The sequence below is a fragment of the Ipomoea nil genome, unplaced genomic scaffold, assembly GCF_001879475.1.
Source record: "Ipomoea nil cultivar Tokyo-kokei standard unplaced genomic scaffold, Asagao_1.1 scaffold2845, whole genome shotgun sequence".
Lineage (NCBI taxonomy): Eukaryota > Viridiplantae > Streptophyta > Magnoliopsida > Solanales > Convolvulaceae > Ipomoea > Ipomoea nil.
In genome coordinates, this window is record NW_017619273.1 from 1,570,120 (window position 1) to 1,595,629 (window position 25,510).

The 25,510-nt window shown below is 40.2% G+C and overlaps 1 long non-coding RNA gene across 1 annotated transcript in view; it reads right to left on the minus strand.

The window, feature by feature from the left end:
• Positions 1–25,041, minus strand: part of LOC109160038 — a 66,968-nt gene extending 41,927 nt beyond the window's left edge. Inside the window, exon 1 of the long non-coding RNA XR_002050675.1 lies at positions 24,977–25,041. This is a non-coding gene — a long non-coding RNA (uncharacterized LOC109160038). The remainder of the gene's footprint in view (positions 1–24,976) is intronic.
• Between the last annotated feature and the right edge of the window lie 469 nt (positions 25,042–25,510).

The following is a 25,510-nucleotide window of genomic DNA, read 5'->3' on the forward strand; positions in this document are numbered from 1 at the left end:
TTGATTCGCTATTCTGATTTATGATGCTTGTACTCAAAGACCTAAAAACTAAGGGGATCTAAAGTACATTTGGCTTCATCAAAACTTACAAAAATATTCCTATCAATTTTCCCCCTTTTTTATGACGCCAAAACCTATACTCAGTCATTTGGCTTGTCTTTTAAAAACAATTATTTTTCAAAAGATTTTATTAACTTAGACATAGCCAAGACGAGTTTAACATTTGATTTTGACTCTAAGAAAGGTATTTTTAGCAACTAAAATTCCTATTCACATTTTTGGATTTTAATAATAATGAATTTTTGCATTTTTCCAATTTATGCGATTTGACACAATCTAAGCTAAAAATGTTACCTTTCAAGACAAATAAAATATCAATAAATAACAAGGAAAACTAGTAGCATCATAAACAGAAATTTCGAATCATTCCAACTTGTTCCAAATTGTTCATGGGTTCATGTTCCCGTGGACCATACAAAAACAAGTGTGACAATCATACAAATCATCTAATGACTTTGTTTCTCTTCTCTTTAAGCACATGATTTATATGATTTTGAACATCAATGAAATTGTCACTAATGGCATAATTGTTGCATACCTGCCCAACTGAATAATAGTTGAATGCTTCAATGATGTTGTTCCAGGGCAGTATACCTTCTTCATACCATATGATGCATTCTTCTAGGCTTCTTCCATTTTGTAGCTCGGCATCATTGACCTTGATATAGTCCTTTAGAACCATGATCATCAAAGCTCTAGCATAGCTTTGGATTCTTCTGAAATTCTCGTTTGAAACCCACAAATTTTGATCACTTGGACCACTCTTCTTCATACCCTTTGGTAGATCATTCAAAGTCACCAACTTTGGCATTTCAACTCTACCATCTCTTGGTGTGGATTCCAAATAGAGAGCTGCGCGGTTATACCAATTAATTTGCTCAACATTTCCTCCTGCACAAACAATGTCACGAAAAGAACAGTTAGTGGTATTTGCGCTGCTTGATCCTCCTGGACTGCTAGCCTCACCACCACCGAACAAATATTCTAATCCTCCTCTTCTAGCAACATTTCTGCCAGCAGATCTGCCTCCTCCACCTCTACTACTGCTTGTGCCAACATTTCGGGTGGCCATGGCAGTCATCATCATCTCAAGCATGCCTTCCAAATGACTGAATCTCTCTTCCCCCCATTTTGGCGTAATCAAGGAGTGTATGAACCGATTCACGAAGAGATGAAATAGATTCGGAAATATTTTCATATGATCCCCGAAGGCAGCCAGCCCACTTTGGTGTTGACGGAGATGAGATCCGTGTGGACATCACTAATGTGCTTCTCATGTTGATGAACAACATTGAGAATTCCTTGGCTTTGACTCACGGCAATTGCTTCATTTGCCTTTCCAGAATTCTTGAGGATTTGAGAGAGTTGGATATAGAACTCATTGAGTTTCCCCTTGACATTTGCATTCAATCCTCCAACTTGTCTCTCAAGTGCTTGGTGGGTGTCGATCAAATGTTGTTGACTCCTCCGATTTTCATCAAAAGATGTTTCAAATTTTCCACCTTGAGTATTGACAACATGATCCACATGAGTGTAGATGCCTTGAAACATGTTTTCCATTCGGTCAACAAGGTTTAGTACAACTTTCTCCAGATTTTCCAATTTTTCTTTTGAGGTTGTGCCATCAATGTCTTGCTCTTCTCGGGTTGTGGGAACACACCTTGCTCCTTCTTGAGCAGAATTGACTTCAAGCATGTGAGATTGTGCTTGATTTTCCACTTGATATCCTTCTCTTTCCGGTCTGTGTAACACGTGCGTGTCACCTTGTGCACTTTCTGCATGAATGGATTGAATTTCCTCCGTGTGTTGGCTAGCTTGCATGGCGTTTTGATCTTGACTTATTTCAGTGAAATTCAAAACACTCACATCATATAAACCACTGTCCATTAAATGTGCACCACATGTGACATTTTCTTCTTCTACATTCCTTGTGACAAATTCCTCAATATCAACTAGGAAGTCATCTTCGGTAGGCATATCTCTTTGGACTGTGACATCAACAGTAGCTTCGGCCAACTTAGCTTTCAATTTATTCACAAATATTCCATTCACCGTAGACATCAAGGTTGCATGGCCAACATCAAAATTACCAATCCAATTCAAGGAAAATAATTCTTCTTCTTGCATACTCGGTCCTTTTGTCATCAAATTTTGATAGGAACCAAGTCTCCATTTTCTCCAATTTAGGACTCTTCGGTATTCACTTACAAACACCAAATCAAGTCCATCAACTTGATGAATCTCCTCATTCAACATTGTTTCCAATTCGGCAATTTGGGAAAAATGATTTATGAAGCTTTGGCTTGTATTGGGATTGTGACTTATGGTTGGATTTTGGCTTGTGGTAGGATTTTGGCTTGTGTTTGGATTTTGGCTTGTATTTGGATTTTGGCTTGAGGTAGGATTTTGGCTTGTGTTTGGATTTTGGCTTGAGGTAGGGTTTTCATGGGATTGAGTTGAGGGTTGCGAGGATAAACCAAGAATTTCTACAACTGGCCTTTTCCTAGCAGGAATGCCTCTCGGTTTCCTTTTTCTCTTGGAGCTCAAATCAGTTGATTCCTCATGATCCTTAAACAGTATCCAGTTAATTCCAAAAGACTTTCTTGATCTCATTGGTAACCCTTTCATTTTTATAATTTCACCAATAAGCAAACCGAACCCTAGGATGCGGTTGAACTTCCCATTCCTAATTTTCGCACCTTTCACAAAATGTGCAATCCGGCTCAAGATAAGCTTACTCCAGTCACCCCTAACTCCATTCATCACAACATGCAAATATCCAATTCTCACGGGTGATATATCCTCCATACTATTCAATTTGCACAATACACATTTATAGAGAATTCTAACTAGCATCTCATACTCATGCTTCAAATCAGATTTTTGACCGGAAAGATTTGGTTCGAGAGAAGCATTCTCATTCCGAATTTCTGTCCAAATTTCCGTGTGATCATGTGTGAACATCTAAGTCCAACAGTGGCTGTTCTGGACTAGATATAGGCAATCCAAAGGTTGTGTGCAACTCTTGTTCATCAATGGTGATGAGAGTTCCATTCACGGTGGACTCAATGGTCCATCCAACAACCTTGGCATTCATATAAAAATCTGCTACATCTTCATCATAAAATCCTGAGTATGGATAAGAACATAACCTCATGAGATTACTTTGTTGAAGTGCATGGATGATTCTTTGTGCAAGATGAGAGTTCTCGGCTTCTTTTAGAAATCCTTGAGGGTCAAAGCTTCCTCCGGCCTTGATTCCAACTGCTAGCTTCGAGAGATTGAGTTGTTGAGAGTGTTCTTCATTTGGTTGAGAACTTGAATCTCCAATGGTAGCCATAATGTGCTTGGTATTTTTAGAGATTGAGGGATTGAAGATTTTGAAAGAGATGAAGATTGAGTGTTTCGGCTATGGAAGGTGAAAAGATTTTGAGAGTTTTGAGTGTAATGGTGGCTCTTCCAACCGGTTGGGTGGAAGGGAGGTGTCTTTACACAAATATCCTCACAACTTAAATGTTGACTTTTAATAAGTGAGGGGTATTTTTGATATTCCAATAGCTTCCAACCTTTGACCTAACTGATAGTTAGTTTAGGTTATATATTCTCCATCCAATTTGTCTGCTGATGTGGCGCCAAAAATTTAGATACTCGGACTGATTTTACCTGAAATAAAATTCATAGAGCACTAAATCTGTTCCGAAAATGATATGTATATATCTACACGTTTTATGTAGATGAAAGAAAGAGAAATATATTCTTTCTAGACTATTTATTATGCACAACTACCATAAAAAGGTGTTCTTATTTAAGGCTACTTATCATCATACCATCTTGTCACTCTTAAATGGTAAGATTGTGTAGATCTTAATAATTTTTATTTGTGTAAGAAGTAAATAGATAGATACACGGGTAGACATGCATGCAATATATGCTTTTTCAACATTTAATGTAGACTTAAATATATAGGATGTGACAAATTTGCATGTGAGACACATAGGCAAGAAAGAGATTTAAATAAATCAGATAGTAACGAATTTTTCAGATAAAAAAAATTTGAGCTTTTAATTTAAATAGAGTTTAGAAACTTAGCTCAATTCAATCATGCCCATCTCGTGTCTTAATTTCGAAAATCTTGATTCACACAGAGGTTTTGTGAGAATATCAGCTATTTGATTCTCGGTCGGGATGTATTCAATTGATAATTCCTTCTTTTCGACATGATCCCGGATAAAATGATGTCTCACATCAATGTGTTTTGTTCTTGAATGTAACACGGGATTGTGTGTTATAGCTATGGCACTTGTATTGTCACACAATATGTTGACATTTTCACAATTCACGCCATAATCTTTCAGTTGCTGTTTCATCCAAAGAATTTGCGCGCAACAACTCCCAGCGGCTATATATTCAGCTTCGGCTGTACTCGTGGCTATGGAGTTTTGCTTTTTGCTAAACCATGATACCAATCTTCCCCCTAAGAACTGGCATGTCCCTGGGGTACTTTTTCGATCGATTTTACATCCTGCAAAATCTGCATCTGAGAAACCAGTTAGTGTAAAATTACCTTATTTGTGATACCATAATCCCACATTGACTGTTCCTTTTAGGTATCGGATGATTTTCTTGGTAGCAAGAAAATGACTTTCTTTTGGCTTTGACTGGAACCTGGCACATACTCCCACTGAATAAGATATATCTGGTCGGCTTGCAGTGAGGTATAGTAATGATCCAATCATTCCTCGATATTTTGTTTCGTCAACGTCCTTGCCTTCATCATCTTTATCCAATCTTAAAGATGTGCTCATCGGGATCTTGATTGAAGATTTTCCATCTTGACCGAATTTCTTTATAAGATCTTTCGTGTATTTGGCCTGATTGATGAATATCCCTTCGTTGAGTTGCTTTACTTGTAAACCAAGAAAGTAGTTCAACTCTCCCATCATGCTCATCTCGAACTTATTCTGCATTAGCTTGGAAAATTTCTCACATAAATTTTATTAGTACTACCAAATATAATATCATCAACATAAATTTGTACCAATAAAATGTGATCATTTTCTTGAATTCTAAACAAGGTTTTATCAACAAGGCCTTTTGTAAAACCACAGTTAATTAGGAACGTTGATAGAGTGTCGTACCAAGCTCTCGGTGCTTGTTTTAACCCATATAACGCCTTCTTTAATCTGTAGACCTTATTAATATCACCTTTTACCTCGAAACCGGGAGGTTGCTCAACGTAGACTTCCTCTTCAAGTAAGCCGTTCAAAAATGCACTTTTCACGTCCATTTGATAGACAGTGAAATTCTTGTATGCGGCATATGCTAGAAATATTCTGATGGCTTCCAGTCTTGCAACGGGTGCAAACGTTTCATCGAAATCTATGCCTTCTTCTTGTGAATATCCTTTTGCCACTAAACGTGCTTTATTTCGTATGACAATTCCATCCTCATTTGCTTTATTCCGAAAGACCCATTTTGTTCCAATTACATTGTAATTTTCAGGTCTTGGAACTAATTCCCATACGTCACTTCTTTTAAATTGATCAAGCTCTTCTTGCATTGCATTAATCCAATCTGGATCACTTAGAGCTTCTTCAATGCTTGTGGGCTCCACCTGAGAAAGAAAACAAGAAAATAAAGTATGTATATTTGAGGACCTTGTTTTTACTCCTTCTCTTGGATCTCCAATCACTAGCTCTGGAGGGTGATTTTTGAGCCATCTCAAGTCAGGTTGTAGGTTGCATGGGTTTTCCACGTTTCCTTGCTTAGTAGGTAAGTTGGAGGTAGACACATTTTGCTCATCAGATTGATCTCCAACTTGTGTTTCAACTTGAGAATTTTGACTTTCCACGTGGGGATCTTCATTGACTTCCACGTGTCCTTCACAATCAATGTCCAATTTCTCCATACCCTGTATAATTTGATCTTTGAAAGATATGTCAGTATCATTAAATGATTTTTCAACTTGACAACTTTCCTGATCATTTTTGTTGCTCTGGGTTTTCTTCTTATGAGCTTCATCAAATGTGACATGAATTGATTCTTCTACCACCATTGATTTCTTGTTCAATACTCTGAATGCTTTGCTGGTAGATGAATATCCTAAAAATATTCCTTCATCTGCACGCTCATCAAAAGTCTTTAGATATGTTTTACCATTATTAAGAATAAAACATTTGATGCCAAAAGTATGAAAGTAATTGAGTTTAGGTTTTCTCCCTTTCCATAATTCGTACGGAGTCTTATTGTAAGACTTGTGTATCAAGCTTCGATTTTGCGTGTAGCAGGCGGTGTTGATCGCTTCAGCCCAATATCTTTTAGGTAGCTCGGCTGACGTAATCATCACTCGTGCGGCTTCTTTTAGCGTTCTATTTCTTCTTTCGGCTACACCATTTTGTTGCGGTGTACGTGCGGCAGATAATTGATGTAGAATTCCTTGAGAATTGCAGTAGACTTTAATTACTTGATTCACGAACTCTGTTCCTCGATCAGTTCGGATTTTTGCAATTTTCAAGTCTTTCTCGTTTTGTAGCAGCTTGAGTAGTTCTGGCAGCTTTTGCTCGACTTCGTTTTTCTTTTTGAGAAATATCGTCCATGTGTACCTGGAAAAATCATCAACAACAACTAGTGTATATTTCTTACCACTTAGACTTGCAGGGTCTACTGGACCGAATAGATCCATGTGTAGTAGACTCAGCGGTCTTGTTGTAGATTCTTGGGCTTTGGATTTGAAAGATGACTTGATTTGCTTTCCTCTTTGGCAAGCATCACATATTTGATCTTTCTTGTAGATAATGTCGGGTAAACCTTCAACGAGTTTGTTTCTTGCTAGCTTGTTGATTGTCTTGAAGTTTAGATGATTCAACTTCTTGTGTCATTCCCAACTTGTTGCGTGTGAGTTGTTTGCTAGTAGACACACTGATTCTTTTGTTGTGTTCCAATCCACAACATACATATTTTTCTTCCTTATTCCTTCGAGCACTACTTCTCCCGAGGAATTATTCTTCACTTGGCACTTGTCTTTGAAGAACTCAACTAGATATCCTTTGTCACAAAATTGACTTGTACTCAACAAGTTGAATTTTAGACCTTCAACTAGGGGTGTTAGCGAACAGAGCTTTCGGCAAACTACTCGTGTTCGTGTTCGGTAAGCGTTCGTTTATGTTCGTTTGTTAAGGTAAACGAACATTAACAAACAAAATTTAGAGCTCGGTTAATTAACGAACAGAGCTTGAACAGTTGTAAGCTCGTTTGCTAAGAGATCGTGAACAAGCTCGTTTGTGTTTGTTTACTAATGTTCCTGAACAAGCTCGTTTATGTTCGTTTAATAATGTTCGTGAACAAGCTCGTTTGTGTTCGTTTAATAATGTTCGCGAACATGTTCACAAACATATATATTATATTATATTATATTATATTATATTATATTATATTAGTTATGTAGTTGTGTTGTTTGTTTGATTATTGTTCGTGAACGTAGATTATTTATCGTTCACGAACGAATTGTGATCATGAACATGTGCATGTGTTTGTTTATTAAGTGTTCGTGAACGTAAATAAATATGTTCGTGAACGTGCTTGTTAATGAACATGTTTGTGAATGTGTTTGTTAACGTTAACGAACATGTTTGCAAACGTGTTCACGAACGTTAACAAACACGTTCGCGAACATGTTCGTTAATGTTAACGAACACGTTCGTGAACGTGTTCGCGAACGTTAACGAACACTAACAAACGCTTAACAAACGAACACGAACAGGATTTTCAAAAACCTTAACAAACGAACACGAACACGAACACTCCAAATTCCTTAACAAACGAACACGAACAACCTCCGTCCGTTTATGTTCGGTTCGTTAACAGCCCTACCTTCAACAAAGGATACATCTTCGATTTTCAAACCATTTCGAAAAATTGTACCAATTCCTTTTGTTATGCCGTATCGTTCATTTCCACCGAATACGACTTTTGGTCCTTCGATATTTTTAAGATTCACAAGACTAGATTTATTTCCAGTCATGTGTCTAGAACATCCACTATCGAAGTACCAAACTTCCTGCAAACAAATTAAACGTTTTTAGGTACCCAACTTGATTTGGGTCCTTGAGTGTTAGTCATTTTTGGTACCCAAATCCACCTTGTACTCACTGATCTAAGTTTAGGTGATTGGTAACCATTAAACACATTATAATCATATTTAATTTTTGAAAACATTTTTTGTGCCGGTTTTTGAAAATTTACTCGATTTTTTGGCACGTGGGAAGAAGATTGTTTGGGCCTAGGATAGGCATTAAATCTGGACTTAGTCCATGGTTTAATATAACCAACCCAATCTTGTTTTGAGGGATAAAATCTCCCTGCCTCAATTCTTGGATTCCTTCCCATTTTCCTATGAGGGCTTTGTGCACTAGACTCATTGGTGTATTTCCATTTAGGAACAAACTTTTGCCTTTTTGTATACTGTTTAGGTGAAATAATATTTCTTTGAGGTTTTGGCCTAACAGTATTAATTTTGACATTCGTTTGATAACCAACTCCTTGTCTCACTGTGCTTTCTTGACCTTTTACAAATTTTACTACTTGGACTTTATTACTTAAAGTAGTAGTAGAATTGGCCAAGTTCTTGGAGGCTTGAGAACACGATGGATCATAACCGAGTCCGGTTTTATCACTTGAGGGTTTTTGCATATTTACCATTTTGTCCATTATTTTGGATGAATGTGTAAATGTTGCTATAACCTCTCTAAGGTTGTGTTCTCTCACTTCCCTTGATTTACACTCTTCTTGAAGACAAATAATTTTATCTTTCAAGTCTTTCACTTCAAGTAGAGCATTTTGCAATTTCTCATTTATTTGATCTTTTTCGAGAATCAAAAGACAATTGCGCTCTTTGAGTTGAGAGTGAGTGTCCATTACGGTTTGACATTCTTCCATTAAGTGAAAGAAGGACTCTCTAGAAAATGAAGAATTGACAAAATCATAAGAGTGAGATGTTACCTCATTTTCTTCTTTCCATTTGCCATAAGACACATGTCCTCGTAGGGTGAGTTGTTGGAGATGCTCATGCAAAACATTGCATTGTCATCCTTTGAGGTGTCACTTTCATCACTTGAAGATTCTTCTGACTCACTTATTTCAAGTGGGTCACTAATAAGTGCTTTTCTTCTCTCCTTTGTGAACCTTTTATCTTTGGGCTTGAATTCTTCCTGTTGAGAGTTAGAAACATTTGTATATTGACTTTTACTTACCTTAGGGTGTGGACAACTTGCTGCAAAGTGTCCAGGCTTTCTACAATTGTAGCATAAATTCGAATCTTCCTCAATAATTTCTTTCTTCGAATTCTTTGTTGCATTCCACGATTTCCCTTGTGGATTTTTCTTGTAGTTGCTTCTCTTCATGAATTTCCTAAATTTCTTGACAAAGAGAGCAAATTGATCATTAGGCAATAATTCAACATTTTGTACTGACCTTGAGGTTGATGGTTGGTCGGCTAGACGGCTACAAGTGCATTGTTCTTTTCTTCATGATCTTCCTCTAATCTTGATTTCATCTCAAATTCATAAGCTTTTAAATCACTAAAGAGCTTATCGGTCGATAGGGTTTTTAGATCCCTATGATCTCTCATGGCCGTGACCTTCATGTCCCATGTAGATGGTAGACCACGTAGAATTTTGAGTGAAATTTCTTTTTGATTAATATCTTTTCCAAGATCATTAATCTCTCCTAAGATTTTGGCAAATCTTGTTTCTATGTCGGTAATATTCTCGCCGTTTAGCATTTTGAAATCCTCAAATTTCTTTAATGCTATGGTGAGCTTATTATCTTTTTCTTGTTCATCTCCTTCACCAATTTGAATGAGCGTTTCCCAAACTTCCTTCGCGGATTGACACTTTCGAACTTTTGGAAATATCGTGTCATCGATAGATTTAAACAAAATATCCTTGGCAATATTGTCCAAGTTATTTCTTGTTCTATCTTCACGAGACCATTCCTCTTTTGGTTTTGGAATGTATTGTGGAGTGTCACTTGTTTGTACGGATGAGGTGTTGACTTGCAAAATCTCAATAGGACCACATGTAACCACTTCCCACATTTCATCATGTAATGCGGATAAATGTACCTGCATGCGAATTTTCCAATCATCAAATTTTTCTAAGGAAAACAATAAATTTTGGGCAAGAGCCATGTCTCTTTTCATCATCTTGATTTTTCGAGATCTGTCTAGCAGTCAAGATTGACTCAAATAGACAACCGCTCTGATACCAATTGTTGGTCCCGATAGGGTGGTAGAAAGTCTAGAGGGGGGGGGGGTGAATAGACTTTCTAAACTTTTTCACAATTTAAATAACTCTTTGGTAACTTCAACTCTAAGTAGCAAGTAAATAGAGTAAGTTTAAACTGCACAGCGGAATAGGTAGTATGTAAAGAGTTATGCCCAATTAATGAATTAAATACGCATGTAAGATAGAATAAAGTAACAGAGGTATCTTGAATATATAAAGGAGATGGTTCACTCAATATATAATAACAATATTCAAGATTGTAAATAAATATCGTATCACGTCGACCGTGTAACGAATGTTACATGCAACACGTCAAACTTGCTTAGAATAATTCAATATTTAAGCTTGAGAAGTTTGAATCACATGCATACGTGAAAACACACTAAACCCGAAAGATTAAGATTAACTGTGAATAGTAAACGGGTTAGTCGGATAAGATAGATAGATAGAGCAAATTATGTAAGTGCGGTATGTAAATGAGAGAGGCAATTTATAGTGGTTCGGAAGTGGCGTAATCTTCCTAGTCCACTTTTCTCCTTTCGCGTCTAGGAGAAATTCACTATTTTTCACACACAGTTACAATAGTGAATAAGCGCTACACAAGCACTTCTTCCGGATGTCTTGCACACAGCTACACCCAACTCCGAGTGTCTCGCACACAACTACACTCAACTCCAAGTATTTCGCACACAGCTATACTCAACGCCAACTAAGTGTCTTGCACACAGCTACACTTAGCAACTACGAGTGTTTTGCACACAGCTACACTCACTAGAGTATTTTGCACACAGCTATACTCTTTTTACAATTACAAATACAAAGGTAATTGTATCTCTCTCCAACTAGATTTGAGACTATTCAGACTAAGTCTCTAAGAATATTTGAGCACTTGCACTTTTTGAATTTTCGTGTGTATTGCACTTCTATCTCGTGTCTATCTTGTTCACCTCTGCTCCACACACTATTTGTCTTCAAGTCTTCATGGCTTTTTATAGGAAATCAAATATATCCGTTGGAGTGGGATAATTTGATATTTGAATTTTGAATCTTCATAGCCTGATATTGTTGACAATAATAGGTCTTCAATTTTGATTTGATTGTCAACTTGCCTGACAAATAATATTTTATCACAACTTGATTTTCTAACTGTTTCTTAAAATATTATTTTTCTTGTTATATTGAATATCCAACGTATCTTTGAAATAAATTCATCTGATAGAATTTATTTCTAGGATAAGTTTTTATATTCATGTCTTCATAAATATTTTTCCGTTCTGATCAAATTTCTTTCAGGCAATTTTGGATTCTTGTGGCATGTGGGTAGACTTGGAATAAATTCCTTCGAATTGATTTAATTTCTGATCATCTTGCTTCTTTGCCACATTGTGCTCCTTTGACTTTGAACATCGTGCTCCTTTGACTTGAACATTGTGCTTTTCTGATTTGGTCACATTGTGCTCTTTTGGACACATCGTGCTTGTTCACATTGTGCTCTTGTAGATACATTGTGCTCCTTTTGATAGCATTGTGCTCCTTTTGAACATTGTGCTCCTTAGCACACATTGTGCTTGTCAGCACACATCGTGCTCTTTTTAATACATTGTGCTCTTTTGATAGCATTGTGCTCCTTGGTGAACATCGTGCTCTTTTGGACATTGTGCTTGTCCGAAAATTTGACTAGTAAAAAATAAGTCCCTGGGGGGGAATCGATCTCAAGTGTGATCGTTTTGAGTAAGGACTTCTACGATTTCGCCATTAGGCTCATCCGGTCATTCTTTGCAACGCCATTCCTTTATGCTTCTTTCTCGGATGAATACTCGCAGGACCAAAATTAATTTCTCAAATTAATTTTGTTCTTCCTATGGTAGATTCCTTTTGATTCGCTATTCTGATTTATGATGCTTGTACTCAAAGACCTAAAAACTAAGGGGATCTAAAGTACATTTGGCTTCATCAAAACTTACAAAAATATTCCTATCATGTTCTATCTCATATGCCGCAAACCCTTTCAATAACTCCACGGTCTTCTCCTTGTATTGCACTAGCCGAGTGCTTGTAGCTTCGCAAGTTCCTGATACCTGTCCTACCACAAGACGCGAATCCGTCTTAATATGCAGACGGTCGACTCCTAGGGCCTTAGCGAGCCTAATGCCTCCTAGCACATCTTCATACTCTGCCTCGTTATTGGATGCTTGGAATTGATAGATCAAGGCGTAATATAGTCGGATTCCTTCCGGAGTGATTAGCATAACTCCACTGCCACAATGATGGCTACTCCCAGCTCCGTCGACGTGTAGTTCCCACCATTCTCCCGAACCTTCTTCCGAGGTTGGGACTCCATCGACCTCTCCTATTGTGCACTCGACTAGGAAGTCGGCCAACGCTTGTCCCTTAATTGAAGGGCGGGGTTGGTACTCATTTCCATATTGGGTCAGTTCCACGGCTCATTTGACGAGTCGCCCCGATGACGTGGGGTTACGTAGCACGCCTCCCAAAGGTTGATCCGTTAGGACTCGGACGGTGTGCGCCTGAAAGTAAGGTGCCAGCTTCCATACTGTGACCACTAGTGCATATACCACCTTTTCCAGGGGAGTATAACGGGTTTCCGCGGATTTCAGAGATCGGCTAACGTAATAGACCGGATGCTGAACCCGCTCTGTGACACCCCGTAAATCCAAAATCTATTTAAGGGTTAATTAGATAATTAATCCTAGTTTATTTGGTAATTTATTCCTAAAGTCCTGAAAATTAAATAGTCGGAGGACTAGAAATTGACTAGTCAATCCAAGTCAAAGAGTTGTACTCTATGCCTTATGAGTTGTTCCCCTGTCTCCTTATTCTTCCAACTTTAATAAGGGCAAAAAAGTCTTTCTACCTTATGTTTGTGCCCCAAGCTAACCTAGCATCATCCTTTCATTTCATTCACTAACACCCCAAACACAAATGTTCCACCTTCTCTCTAGAAACTTGATAGCTTCTTCTTCAAGCCAAGTTTTGGGCATCTTAAATCCTACAAGTTGGTCTCCAAGATTCAAACTTTCTTAACCTTGAGCATAGGGGAGGGTAAGATCCTTGATCTCTTGGTATTTTTAGTATCTTTTTAGGTGTCTTTTTCTAAAGATGGAATCTTTGTTGTCTTTTGGTGTGTTTATGAAGTTGAAGTTGAAGGAGAGCTTTAAGAGAAGTCTTTAAGGGTGTGAAAAGTGAAGTATTAGGCTACAAGAGGTAACCCATGCTCTACAAAATCTATTTTCTTACCTATATGATGATTTCTTGACTTCTACTTGTGATTTTTGTTATGAAATGTGAGTTTTGACGCATTGTCTTGTGGTAATGCATATCTAGAGCTTGTTATTAGGGTTCTTGTATGCCATTGCTTGGCTATTTCTTGGGTTCAAGTCATATTGTTATATTTTGTGAGATTTTGGGTGTTTTGGACTTGAATTTGGACTTGTTGTTGAAAATCCTCGAAGGGATTATTTGTGGTACAAGAGTGTACCTGCAGGCGGAACGGCGGGCAGTGGCCTACCCGCCGCCCCACCCGCGGGGTACAGGCCTCGTGGGATGTGGTACCCACGGGCGGAACCACGGGTGGTGGTCCACCCGTGGCTCCACCCGCGGGGTACACATTTGTGGTCGGTCGGGGATTTGCTCCCCGTGATTCTTTTGACTCGGTAATCGATGTTTTGACCTCCCGATGTTGTTTTATTGGGCTATTGAGTGTCTTCTTGATGTTTCGTATGTCTAGAACGGTATGTTAGGAATCCATGTAGGATTTTGGTGTCTTGAATCATGCTAAGTGTCCAACTTTGTGATTCGTTGGACTATGATGAGTCTTGTATGTTCTCTGGAACTATGTTTGGTTTACCCGTTTGATAAGAATGCTAGTTTGATGTTGAAATGCTAGTGTGTGCGGTTTGTTCTTTCCTATTGAAGTTGGCAACTTGTGTTGACCATCGTTGGTGTCGGATTGTAATCCTTCCTTGTTGAGTATGGTTTCATATCTTTGTTGTGATCCATTGATTGATGCCTATGATGGAAACGTGTGTATTGGTTGTACCTTGATTGCACGATTAAGGGTATGGGACCTTAATCTCCAAGGTACAGATGTGGTCCTCGTGGTGGCCATGAATGAAATTGGTGGTGTAATCTGAGCGTAGGCTCACTTGTTGGAGATTGTGTGAATGAAATGAATGGTACCCTCGTGTACTCATATGTCGGAGACTTTGTTGGAGATTGTTGGAGTGGGGGCGACGGTCCTCGGAGGCATAAGGTTGGACTCAGAAGTACAGGGGTTCTCGGAGGTAATGGTTGGAACTGTAATAAGGCCGGGGGTAGCCATAAGGTTGGAACAGGGCATAAGGTTGGAACTTGTGACATGAAGTGTCACTGTGGCATGTAGTTGCCAATATTTGAATGTCTATTCTTTGCTAATGAGTATGTCGAGAGGTATTCTACTTTGTGATCAGTAGAATACACCTCGATCAAGTTGTATTTGTCTATTTTGGTTGTTCTTATCTTGTTGTTGTTATGGGATGTTGACTTCCCTTCTTCCTTTGAGAGTGTGAAAGAGTCTTTGCAGTTGATTTCTCTCTATGATGTTTGAACTGATATATATTGTATCCCGTTTCGAAATTGATTTGATTTATACTATCTATATATGCTATTTAACACGTATTGATGGGTTACCAGCAATATTCGCTGACCGGGCGTCGTCCCCTTACTTTATGTTGCTTTACAGGTCTTGAGTAGCTTATGGCGAGCGCGTTAGCTGTTGGTTTGTTAGTGTAGCTCCCTTGGACTGTTTAGTTAGTGTTTTGGGCCTGTGTGCCATGGGTGTATGGACATGACTTAGTACGTTGGTTTAGCTTTTAGCATGTACACCTTTAGATGTATAGGTGTGGCATGACATTCCCCGTATTTTATCTTTTGCTTCTGCGTTACTTTAATGTTGATGAATAGACTTTATCTCTTTATTAAGCTTAAAATATTTTTGAAAGTTGTGAAAATCGGGGGTGTTACACGCTCTTATTCCCGAACGAGCACTGAACTGACTGCCTTGGGTGACGCCGCTAAGTATAAGTATAGAGGTTCGCCGAGCTACGGGGTAGATAATACGGGAGGCGTCGAGAGATACCTTTTCAATTCTTCGAAGGACTCTTGACACTCGGCAGTCCATGCGAAGCCATCTTTCTTCTTCATGGCCTTGAAAAAAGGTACAGTCTTGTCCCCCGACTTGCTAAGGAACCGGCTTAGGGCAGCCAGTCGGCCAGTCAACCTCTGAAGATCCTTTATGGTGCTGGGAGGTTGCATGTCCATAATAGCTTGGACCTTCTCGGGGTTCGGATCGATGCCCCTTTTGGTCACCATGTACCCTAGGAATTTTCCTCCTTGCACGGCAAAGACGCACTTTTTGGGATTAAGCCATAAATTATATTTAAGCATTACCTGGAAACACTCGGCCAAATCTCGAGCATGACCCGATTCTTCCCCGCTCTTGACCAACATGTCATCAACGTACGCCGCCATAGACTTTTCTAACAAATCCTAGAATCGCCGAGCGACCATTCGGGTATATGTAGCTCCCGCGTTTTTGAGTCCGAAGGGCATCACTTGGTAGCAGTATACACCATCGGGAGTGATGAAGGCTGTTTTCTCCTCGTCGGCTTTGTGCATGTAGATCTGATGGTAGCCTCGGAAAGCATCCATGAAGCTCAATAAGGCCGACCCCGCAGTCTCGTCGACTAGCTGGTCAATCCTGGGTAGGGGAAAAGGATCCTTCGGGCATGCCTTGTTGAGGTCGATGTAATCTACACACATTCTCCAGGCCAGCGGTTTTGGCACCAATACCACGTTTGCCAACCAATCCGGATATTTTACCTCTCGGATATGGCCGGCAGCTAGCAACGTGCTCACCTCCTTCTTCACGAATTCTCGTCGGTTGTTGGCTAGATATCGTTTTTTCTGAATCACGGGTCGGTGGCCGAGATCTACCGCGAATCGGTGAGAGATGATAGAGCGGTCCACACCCGGCATGTCATCTGGCCCCCAAGCAAAGACCAGACGGTTCTCACGGAGCACACGTATGACTTCCGCTCGTATTTCCTCCTTGAGGCCGACTCCGATTCTTACCCGCCTCTCCGGTCGGACTGGGTCGATCTCAACTTCTTCTAACTCCATGGCCAGTTCGGGGCGAGGTGGCATTGCTTTCTTTGCGGGCCGCTTGGTGATTTCATGCACTCGCATTTCTCGTCTTCCCATTTCCCGGCATGCCTGCAAATAGCACTCTCGGGCGACTCTCCGATCGCAGCGAACCGTGCCCACTCCTGTCGGCGTGCGGAATTTCAGACATAGATGCTCAACGGAGATTGATGCTCCCAAGTCCTCCAGACCAGGTCGTCCGAGGATGGCGTTGTGAGAGCAGGCTAGATCAACTACGATAAACTTCATATCTAGTTTCTGTATGTCAGGATAACTGCCGATCACGACCGGCAGGGTGGTGGACCCATCAGCTTCTATGGAATCCCCAGTGAAGCCTGCCAGTGGCGTATTTACCGGGGTCAGCCGTTCTCGTGCTAGACCCAACTTGGTAAAAGTTTCGAGATACAGGATGTTGACGCTACTCCCGGTATCTACCAAGATTCGTCGAACAACTACCCCGTTCACATCCATCGCGATTACTAGTGCGTCGCGGTGCGGTGCTTGGCCAGTCGGCAGATCCTTGTCCGTGAAACTTATAGGTTCTCTGCACACTCTCTTCGAACTGCCTTTGCGTCCGTATACTATATCTACGTACAACTGTCGAGCCCATATCTTTCGAGTATTGGAGGGGTCGCCTCCTTCCGGCCCGCCGACTATCATATTTTTGACCGGCTTCTATCTCCATTGTGTCTCATCCTCCGCGGACATCGGCTGCTTGCCGTGATCTAAGTCGGCCGACCTGGACGGGTTGCCATCTTCTTTAGTTTGGGATGTCGGTCGTCTTCGCCATTGATTAGGAGGCGAAGTACCTTGCTGAATGATCCCCTCCATGATCTTTTTTAGTAATAGCATATTTCCGTGTTGTGAGTATAAGTTTTATGATAGCGACAGTATTTGGACGGCTTACCCGGGTCGACACTCGTCGTATGCTCACTCGGCGGAGGCGGCGGGGCGGCGCACATGCTTTTATCTCGTGCATTGGACGCGGTCGGTAAGGGTGAGTACCGACTCTGTCATAGACGCGTCACATCTGCTCTGGTTCGTTTTCCTCCTGAGGCCCCTCCGACCTCGCGCTGTCACTTATACTTCATCGCCTGCTCAGTGTTAGCTCGCTTGTTGGCCATGTGTATGGCCTCCGCGTATATGGCCGGCCGATTATCCCGTAGGTCTCGATACAGCTGGCTGGATCGAAGCGACTTAATGAAGAATGTAAGTGCGGTCTGATCCTCGACCTCTTCGATAGATTGGATCTCCTTCTGCCACCGAGCCAAGTATGTTTTGAGCGATTCTCCCTCATCTTGACGGATGTCGCCAAGATGCGTAAGGTCCTTCTGAGGCTTTATGTTGGCAGCATAGTGACTCATGAAACGGTCGGCCAATCCCTCGAAGCTGCGGATCGATCTCGGTGGCAAGGCGACGAGCCATCTTTGAGCCGGTCCTTTCAAAGTTGGCAGGAAGGCGCGACACATGACAGGGTCCTTGACTCCTAAGACCTGCATTTTCGCCTGATAGCTCAAGAGGTGTTCCCGCGGGTCACCAGACCCGTCAAAGATAGCTTGCTCTAGGAATTTGAAGTCGCCAGGTATCTTGTAGGCCTTGATCTCGGCTAAGAAGGGTAAGGCGGTGAGCAACGTCTAACCCAGAGACTTGGTCTTGCCCTCTACTTGCTCCTTCAGATTACGCAATTCTTGAACCAGATAGGCCATCTGTAACACCCCGTGTTACAGCCACTAACCCAAACTAATTATTCAATTACATACCATTAAAAGAGAATTTAATTCCCTTAATTAATTGAGAAGGGTCCACCATGGATCACGGACCCTTATCCCTAAACCAAACCTTTAGTCCTATAAGGAATAGAATAAGTAAATCCCTACCATTCAGACCCCAGTTAGGACTCTTAGATGTATATATATAAGGACATAGGAGGCACCTAGAATTCACACCACAATAGGTTCCACCACACAAGAATTCCCAAGAATTCCCCTATCACCAAACGTAGGAGAAATCAAGAAGATGAGATCTTAGAGAAAGAACCTTAGTAGCCAAGGATTCTAATTAAGGCTAAGAGGTAACCCATGTCTCAACAAAATCTATTTTCCTTGCTATAATCTTCTTCTTTGGCTCCTTTGATATGCAATTCCATGCTTGTGTCTTGATAATGCTTTTATGATGATTATGAGATAATCTTGATATTGATGAGATGATCTTGATATTTATGTGATCTTGATAATCTTGATGTTCTTGATTTTAGTAAGACTAGAGCCCTAGGGTTAAATCGTGGATTTCGTATCGTGATATTCCTGGTATGTTTGGGCGGGATTTCGCATGTTCGGTTATTGAGTCTTGATTATGTTTAGAAGTCGTGTTAGGATGTATTTAATGTGATTCTTTATTTTAATCCATTACTTGATTACGTGGTGTCGTCATTTGTGTTTAAATGTGTCTGGACATGATTTCGGGTTCCACGAAAGATCCCGGAACTGAATTGTTACATAAGAGTCAGTGGGGGGTAGGTGGGGGCAGGGGTACCCGCCACCTACCCGCTGCCCCAATGAGGGCGCCGGCAGCGGGCAACCGGAGGGCAGGCGACTGCCCGCTGGGCACCCGCTGCCTTGTGTTGCACCGCCGGCGGGCAGCCGACGGGTGGTCCTCCACCCGCCGGCCACCCACTGGAAATCCCAAAGTGGAATATGGTAGTTTTCCCCGTTTGATGTTTTCCCGTGTCCCATGGTGTCCCATTGGACCCCGTCTGTCATGCCTGAGTCTAGTTTGATGTTTCGGGTACCGTTCGTAGGATAAAAGAGTCTTGTGTATTGCATGCTAGTCGAATTGGTATCCCGTTGGCCTAGGTGAAAGATGTATGAACCCCTTAGGCATATCTCTAGTAATGTGATTGACCACGCATAAGTTTTATATATATGTTTTCCCCCTCCCTATGTGTTAATGTGGGTTGCATGTGCTTGGCTATGTGTTATGTGTGCATGATACCCCAATTGGTTGCGATCAATTGGCTATACGGGCAGTTGGATGGGTTGAGAACCATCGGCTATTAACCAGGACAGTTGCGATCGGTCAGGGATATAAATATATATAGGGTTGCGGTCCATAATCTGGTTGCGATCAGATATACACTTACTATACGGGCTGCGGTCCACCGTTTGGTTGCGATCAAATGTTACTATATGAGCTGCGGTTCATCAATTGGTTGCGATCAATCTCCTTGTGTTGCGGTACAGGCAGGGTGCTTCGGGGCCATGCTAGAGCTATATGCGCTGGCGCTTCGTGTATGGGCGCGTGAAGGGTCCTGCTGCACCACCAAATGTGTTTACGTGTTGAGATAATGATTGAATACTGATATGAATGATGTGAAATAGTCTTGTGACCTTAGGGTATATGATAATATCTTTATATGCGTGATTATATCTGATGAATGTGTCTACCCTTACTTGTTGAGTCTATTCTCGGTTTTAAATTAGAGTTTCATACGTATATATCTATTCCGGCTTCAAAATAATTTTCCTTATATATATATATATATATATATATATATATATATATATATATATATATATATATATATATATATATATATATATATATATATATATATATATACCTATATTGTATTTTAACGCGTTAGAGTGGGTTATCAGCATTATTCGCTGAACAGATATATTTGGCTTTCAGGTACAGATGAGTAGCTCCGGAGCGTGCTAGAGGACTCGAGGCTTAATTAGTTTAATTCCTTATCGGCCTGCGTGCCATGATGATATACTTGACATTAATTTGAGGATTTCTGTTATTTAGATAGTTAGCCTATGCATCTGAGTTCTCCAGCTCAGATGTGGCATAGCACCCCAAACATTTATGTTTAGTTATGCTCTATTTCGGGATTTAATGATAGTATTGCCTTTATTTCATAAGTATTCAAAGTTTTAAATTTTAGGGGTGTTACACCATCTCCCCAAAATTCCGGATGTGATTTGCGGTGGACTCGGTGCTCTCCCCGGCCTGAGACTCGGCTTGCCGATCCTCATTACGGGCAGGCCTCTCAGTCCGCCGCCCCTGGGTTCTGGTTCTTCTGGTGTGAGTCTTTTCTCGGGTGAGCTCATGATTCTGTCGACCTGACCGCGCTCGGCTGGGTGCTCCCTTACCCAGTCGTTCTTTCGCCGATTGACGGGTTATGTTTGGGCCCAGTCTGGAGTGCATGGACCGAGGCGGTGGATCTTCTGCCCTTTGGTCCTCTCGTCTGTCTCTGTCAGACCTTTGGGACGGATGTTGGTTTTGCGGTTGTGGATTCGGCGATCGGGAGACCGATGGTTCCCTCAGCTCCCGAGTTTGTACGGCTACGGCGCGAGCAATGGCATCGATCTGCGCGGGGGTGAGAGGTATCATCGATGGAGGTCGATTTTGAGGCGCCGAATCGCCTCCCTGACTTTGTGAATTTCGCTGGTTTAATTGATTCCTTAGGTCTGCCTCAGACACGCTGTGACGATCGGAGGTCTGGCTTCGACCTCAGCCATCGTTTTAAACTTTCGCTCCTGCTTACTTGACTTTCTGCTCTATTTCTGACTCCTTTCTCAATGCAAAAGAGCAAATCGTAACCTTTCATTTCGATCCCCATGGACGGCACAAGTGTTGGTTTTAGGGTTTTTGGGCCTAGGGAGGTCCAACACAACCTTAGTTGGTAGATTCACATTTCAAAAATAGAAGTGAAATAATAGCTCTGTAAGTGTGTGTGTATTCTTGGCGTGATCTTGTCGTCCCCCTTACATTCTTGAGGAGCCCCCTTTTATAGTGGGTCTCCTTGGAATCATTCAAAAAGTATACATTTAAGGCCATAAATCGGCCTATTAATTCTAGGGGTCGTTGGGCTGCCGTTACTGGGCCTCCCAACGGCTTGCTGACCGGGCCCCTTAAATGGCCTCTTAAATGCTTTAACAGCTATCTCCGTGCTGCTTGCCCACTCGTGCCGACCCCGCACTCGCGCCGACCTCGGGGTCGAGCCCAGGCCCGGCCCTAGGCAAGGGCAGGCTGGGCCCTTGCCCAGGGCCCATGCTTGGAAGGGGTCCACTATCCTATATCATTACTTCTTATATATACTATAGAAATGTCGTATAATTATTTAATATACATTCTAGTTAATGGTTTTTTATTTGGTAAGGCTTGGTATTTTATCTTGCATGGTCGAGGGATCGAATCCCCTTTTAGTAATTTTACATAAAAATCCCCCCCCCCCCCCCCCTACTATTTAGTAGATTATTTAAGAATTTTATTGTATTGAAATTTGAGTTAGGGTCCGTTTGAAAAGCAAGAAATGACTTCTGAAAAATGTTCTCTGGAAAATGAGTCATTTTCCGGAAAACATTTTCCTTTCCAGTGTTTGGTTGCATTCTGGAAAACTGTTTTTGTGTGTTTGGTTCATTTTCTGGAAAATGAGTAGAATTATATAATTAAACATTTTAATTATTTTATTTAGAATATTACAACATGTATAATAATATATAATAATATAATAATAATTTCAAATATAATAAAAATAACTAATAATATATCAAAAATATTATGGTGGTGGGGGTGGTGTAGTGGTAGTGGTGTTATTCGTTATATAATAATAATAATAATAATAATAATAATAATAATAATAATAATAATAATAATAATAATAATAATAATAATTGGTGGTGGTATGACGGTGGTGGTGTGGTGGCGGTGGTGTGGTGGCGGTGGTTGCGGTGGTATGGTGGTGGTGGTGGTGGCGGCGACGGTGGTTGCGATGGTATGGTGGTGGCGGCGGTGGTTGCGGTGGTATGGTCGTGGTGGTGGCGGCGACGGTGGTGTGGTGGTGGTGGCGGTGGTTGCGGTGGTGGTGGCGGCGGCGGCGGCGGCGGTGTGGTGGTGGTGGTGGCGGCGACGATGGTTGCGGTGGTGTGGTGGTGGTGGCGGCGGCGGTGGTAGTGGTGGTGGTGTGATGGTGGTGGTGCTGGTGCTGGTGGCGGCGACGGTGGTTGCGGTGGTGGCGGTAGTGGCGGCGACGGTGGTTGTGGTGGTGGCGGTAGTGGCGGCGACGGTGGTTGCGGTGGTGGTGGCGGCGGCGCGATGGTGGTGTGATGGTGGTGGTGTGGTGGCGGTGGTATCGTGGTGGTGGTGGTGGTGGCGGGGACGATGGTTGCGGTGGTATGGTGGTGGTGGTGGTGGCAGCGGTGGTGGTGGTAGTGGTTGCGGTGGTATGGTGTTGGTGGTGGTAGTGGTGGTGGTGGTGTGGTGGTGTGGTGGCGGTGGTTGCGGTGGTATAGTGGTGGTGGCGGCGGCAGTAGTGGTGGTGATGGTGGTAGTGAGGTGGTGGTGGTATGGTGTTGGTGGTGGTGTGATGTTGGTGTAAAACTTGGAAAATGACTTCCCCCAAAAAAAAGGGGAAGTCATTTTCCTCCAAAACAAGCCTATTTTCCAAAGTCAACGAAAAATGATTTCCGTTGACTTGATTTTCCAGGCACATCCAAACAACGGAAACTTGGAAAATGATTTCCAGAACTCATTTTCCAGGTTTCCAAACACACCCTTAGTTGAGTTGGTAGGACTTGTAATTTTTATGCTCATAGTCAAGGGATCAAATCCCTTTATATATCATTTCACATAACTTTTTTCTACAATTTATTTATTTCTATTTCTAATTTGTATTTTCTAAATTTAATTTGTAACTTTGTGATTTTGTTACTTTTCTATAATTATAGTGGGATTTATAATATAGATTGATTTGTAATTCATACCAAATTTTGAATCTATTTCTATTCGAGTAATTTACTACTTATATTTAGAGTATTTGTTGTTTTTTGAACTTTATAATGAGTTATGTATATGTAATATATTTTGTGATTTAGTTATGAAAAATATTTTAAAAGATAATTTAATTTTTTTTTATAAATTATCTAATCAATGTAGTTTAGAAGTTTTATTGTGCGTCATCGTATTCAAATTAATCTAGAAAAACTTGAAAGTGATATAACTAAAAAAGAGTATTTATAAATACGATATCAATATATAAGATGTGTGATTTATTACATGTTTTTTATTCAAACTATTTTATCCAATTAGTTATGTTTCATATTTTATTATGAATATCTTTTATCACGTTTGAGTGTTTTGATTTATTGTTTCCAATGATTAAGATTTTATGCTATACTCATATTTGTAAGTTTATACATACATATATATATATATATATATATATATATATATATATATATATATATATATATATATATATATATATATATATATATATATATATATATATATATATATATATATATATTATTTATTTATTAATAATTACTTTATTATTTATTATAATAACAATAATGTGATTGTCTATAAGCTCATTTGGTTTTAAATTATTTATTCATTTTTATAAACTATAATTCTTCATTTATGAAAATAGTGATGTGGTGATTGATTATTTTGGATTTAGGAATGCATCTATAATTGTTTTCATGTGTATATAAAATTGTTAAAAACTTGTGAATCTTATTAAGTTATTTGACATTAGTATTGCTTCCTAGTATTGCTTCCTTATTTAATTTAAATTTTAGTTATAAAAATATATTTTAATTTCATATAGGGCCCATTTTTGTCGTTATCGCAAATTATGCCCTAGAAACGTGTTCACCATGAAAGGTGAACACGGGTCCAAACGACGTCGTTTTTACGTAAAAAATAAATAAAAAAATTCGCGGATGTGGTGTTAATGGCGCGCGTTTGGTCAGATTATGAATTTTCTGTTATGAGATTATGAATGTCCTATAAATTCATAATCTCATAACAGAAAATTCATAATCGCATAAAAGAAAAACATTTATTAAATTATGAATTTTCTGTTATGAGATTATGAATTTACTGTAAATTCATAATCTCATAACAGAAAATTCATAATTTATGAATGTTGAAGAAGTTTGCGCTACAGAGGAGCAGCCATGGTTTCGGACGGAAATGTGTAGGCATGGTTCCAAAGTGAATGTGCAAGCATGGATTCATAATTTATGAATGTCCGAAATCATTGCTCACCTCAAATTAAAGTGAAACCGCGAAATGTGAAAATAAGAAGAAAAGTCACGCAATTAATTAAGAAAAAGAAGGAAAAAAGAAGAAGAAAAAAAAAAAGAAAAGAAAGAAGATAACGGTGCACTGTTGGGACCGTGTTCACCATCCATGGTGAACACAGTTCCATGGCATAACGATTGTGTCGTTATGCCCCGGGCCTAAAAAATGATAGGACCAGGCCTGGTCGAGCCGACCTCTTGGTTTTAGCCCCTATCCCTCTTGGGCTTTTCCTCTTCTAGACTTGGCCCTTTCTCCTCTTGGACCTCTCTTCTTCTTGGGCTTCTCTTCTTCTTCTTGGGCCCCAGGCCCACGGGGTTCACACCCCATCATACATCATCTGCTGTCTGTGCATCTTTTCCAGTTGCACGATCTTTAGAATATATTGCAGATAACGCATTATAAAACCTAAAGCTTCTTGTTCTAAAAGGTGTAACTTCTTTGTTAGTCTATAATAAACATAAATAAATTAGTTGTATGTATACATTAATAAAAATAAATGAAAGTACAGAAAAAGGTAAATACTTACAATTAAGTATGATTCCCAAATTGCATCTTCAGCATACACCATGTGTTTTTGGTCATTCCAACCGAACCCACTAGTGTTCTTACCTTGAACCATATCATGAATAATGCCCCATTCTTTTCTCAAAGTTTTAATTCTACTCTCAATATGTGGCTTAGCTTTTATGGTACAATTTGGTATTTTATCCAAAATCATTCTTTCAAGTTCTAATAAATAACTTGTCTTAAACCATGTATCGGAATTATATTTTCTTACATTATGCATTTCGGTCAAACATGACACTAATATAATGTCTTCTTCGCGTGTCCACTTTCTTTTTGTTTGCTTAACACTTTGAGAGCCG